This window comes from Arachis hypogaea, chromosome 5, assembly GCF_003086295.3.
Source record: "Arachis hypogaea cultivar Tifrunner chromosome 5, arahy.Tifrunner.gnm2.J5K5, whole genome shotgun sequence".
Classification (NCBI taxonomy): domain Eukaryota; kingdom Viridiplantae; phylum Streptophyta; class Magnoliopsida; order Fabales; family Fabaceae; genus Arachis; species Arachis hypogaea.
In genome coordinates, this window is record NC_092040.1 from 73,753,758 (window position 1) to 73,757,040 (window position 3,283).

Below are 3,283 nucleotides of genomic sequence, written 5' to 3' on the forward strand. Positions count from 1 at the left end.
GTCATAGATTAGCTGTTCCTCATGAATCAATGCAAAGTACTATTGTTTTTCTATTCAATTCACGCTTATTCTTATTCTAAAATATTCACTCGTACTTCAGCCTGATGGATGTGATGATCCGTGACACTCATCATCATCCTCCCTTATGAACGCATGCCTAACAACCACTTGCGTTCTATCTGCGAGAGCTTGAGTGTGTATCTCTTGGGTTCCTAGTTCACGACGCATGATTGCCTCTCCTAACAACAGAGCCTTTCAATTCTGTGAAATCAGCGTCTTCGTGGTATAAGCTAGAACCAATTGGCAGCATTCTTGAGATCCGAAAAGTCTAAACTTATCTGTGGTATTCCGTAGGATCTGGGATGTGATGACTGTGACGAGCTTCAAACTCATGACTGTTGGGCGCAGTGACAGTGCGCAAAAGGATCCTTGGGTCTTATTCCGACACAAGTGAGAACCGACAGATGATTAGCCCTACGTAACCCGTAGCCGGACCATTTTCACTGAGAGGACGGACGGTAGCCATTGATAACGGTGATCCCCTAACATACAGCTTGCCATGGAAAGGAGTATGAATGATTGGATGAAGGCAATAGAAAAGTAGAAGTTCAGGAGCAACAAAGCATCTCCATACGCTTATCTGAAATTCCCATTAATGAATTGCATAAGTATCCCTGTCTTATTTTATGTTTTATTTATCTTTTAATTATCTAAACTCTCATAACATTCTGAATCCACCCGACTGAGATTTACAGGATGACCATAGCTTGCTTCAAGCCGACAATCTCTGTGGGATCGACCCTTACTCATGTAAGGTATTACTTGGACGACCCAGTGCACTTACTGGTTAGTTGATCGGAGTTGTGTATCATAATTCCGTTCACCAAGTTTTTGGCGCCGTTGTCAGGGATTGTTCGAGTTTGGACAACTGACGGTTCATCTTGTTGCTTAGATTGGGTAACTTTTCTTTCTTGTTTCAACTCTTTTTTTCTTTTCAAAAAGTTTTTTTAAAAAATATATATATTTCGAAATTTAGTTGTTTCTTGTTAGTCAAGTCAAAATTTCAATTTAAAAATTCTATCTTTTCAAATCTTTTTCAAAAATAAAATCTTTTTCTTTTTTCTTCTTAATATTTTCGAAAATTTTAAAATTGATTTTCAAAATCGTTTTCTTATTTCCATCTCATATTTTCGAAAACTTTACTACATTTAAGGATTTGATTCAAAAAATTTCAAGTTTGTTACTTTCTTGTTAAGAAAGGTTCAATCTTTGAATTTTAGAATCATATCTTTTAATTTCTTGTTAGTCAAGTCATCAATTTTAAAATCAAATCTTTTTCAAATTTTAATTTCAAAATCTTTTTCTAACTTCTTATCTTTTCAAACCTTACTATTTCTTATCTTTTTCAAAACCACCTAACTACTTTTTCACTTCTCATTTTCGAAAATCCCCTTCCTCTTTTTCAGAAACCTTTTTAATTAACTAATTGTTTCAAACTCTAATTTTATTTTATTCATTTTCTTAATTTTCGAATACTAACTAATTTTTAAAATAAAAATAAAAATATTTTTCCTTTTTCTTTTATTTAATATTCGAATTCCCTCCCTCTCTTAGCTCTTTCTATTTATTTTATTTAACTACTAACACTTCTCTTCTGCTCATAATTCGAACCCTCTTTCTCCCTCTGTGTTCGAATTCTTCTCATTCTCCCTCTACCTCATTCTTCGATTCTTTTCTTCTTCTCCTCACATAAAGAAATCTCTATAATGTGACATAGAGGAATCCTCTTCTTTTCTGTTCTCTTCTTTTTCATATGAGCAGGAACAAGGATAAAGACATTCTTGTTGAAGCTGATCCTGAACCTGAAAGGACCCTGAAGAGGAAGCTAAGAGAAGCTAAAGCACAACACTCTGGAGAGGACCTGACAGAAATTTTCGAAAAAGAAGAAGACCTGGCCGAACCTAATAACATTGGCGGAGGTGCAAAGAAGATGCTTGATGACTATACTACACCAACTTCTAACTTCTATGGAAGAAGCATCTCAATTCCTACCATTGGAGCAAACAATTTTGAGCTTAAGCCTCAATTAGTTTCTCTAATGCAGCAGAATTGTAAGTTTCATGGACTTCCATCAGAAGATCCTCATCAGTTCTTAGCTGAATTCTTGCAAATCTGTGATACTGTTAAGACCAATGGGGTTGATCCCGAGGTCTACAAACTTATGCTTTTCCCTTTTGCTGTAAGAGACAGAGCTAGGACATGGTTGGACGCACAACCTAGAGAAAGCCTGAACTCTTAGGACAAGTTGGTCAATGCTTTCTTGACCAAATTCTTTCCACCTCAAAAGATGAGCAAGCTTAGAGTGGAAGTCCAAACCTTCAAAGAGAAGGAAGGTGAATCCCTCTATGAAGCTTGGGAAAGATACAAGCAATTAACCAAAAGGTGTCCTTCTGACATGCTTCCAGAATGGAGCATCATATGTATATTCTATGATGGTCTGTCTGAGTTGTCAAAAATGTCATTGGATCATTCTGCTGGTGGATCTCTTCATCTAAAAACCCCTGTGGAAGCCTAGGAACTCATTAAGATGGTTACAACTAATCAGTTCATGTACACTTCTGAAAGAAATCCTGTGAATAATGGGATGACTCAAAAGAAAGGAGTTCTTGAGATTGATTCTCTGAATACCATATTGGCTCAGAACATAATACTGACTCAGCAAGTCAATATGATTTCTCAGAATCTGACTGGATTGCAAGCTGCATCCGGCAGTGCTAAAGAAGCCTCCTCTGAAGGAGAAGCTTATGACCCTGAGAATCCTGCAATGGAAGAGGTGAATTACATGGGAGAAGCCTATGGAAACACCTATAATCCTTCATGGAGAAATCAACCAAATTTTTCATGGAAGGATCAACAGAAGCCTCAACAAGGTTTCAATAATAATAATAATACTGGTGGGAGAAATAGGTTTGGCAATAGGAAACCTTTTCCATCATCTTCTTAGCAACAGACAGAAAATTCTGAGCAGAGCCTCTCTGGCTTAGCAAACATAGTCTCTGATCTATCTAAAGCCACTCTCAGTTTCATGAATGAAACAAGGTCTTCCATCAAAAATTTGGAGGCACAAGTGGGTCAGCTGAGTAAAAGGGTCACTGAAACTCCTCCTAGTACTCTCCCAAGCAATACAGAAGAGAATCCAAAGAGAGAGTGCAAGGCCATTAATATGACCAAAATGGCCGAAAATATAGAGGAGGAGTATGGCGTGATTTCCATTGAGGAAGAC

The 3,283-nt window shown here is 37.1% G+C and overlaps 1 non-coding gene across 1 annotated transcript; it reads right to left on the minus strand.

The window, feature by feature from the left end:
- Positions 1-2,353: 2,353 nt before the first annotated feature.
- Positions 2,354-2,461, minus strand: LOC112804363 (small nucleolar RNA R71). Its single transcript, XR_003202971.1, has one exon. It is a non-coding gene; the product is annotated as a small nucleolar RNA R71 (small nucleolar RNA).
- Between the last annotated feature and the right edge of the window lie 822 nt (positions 2,462-3,283).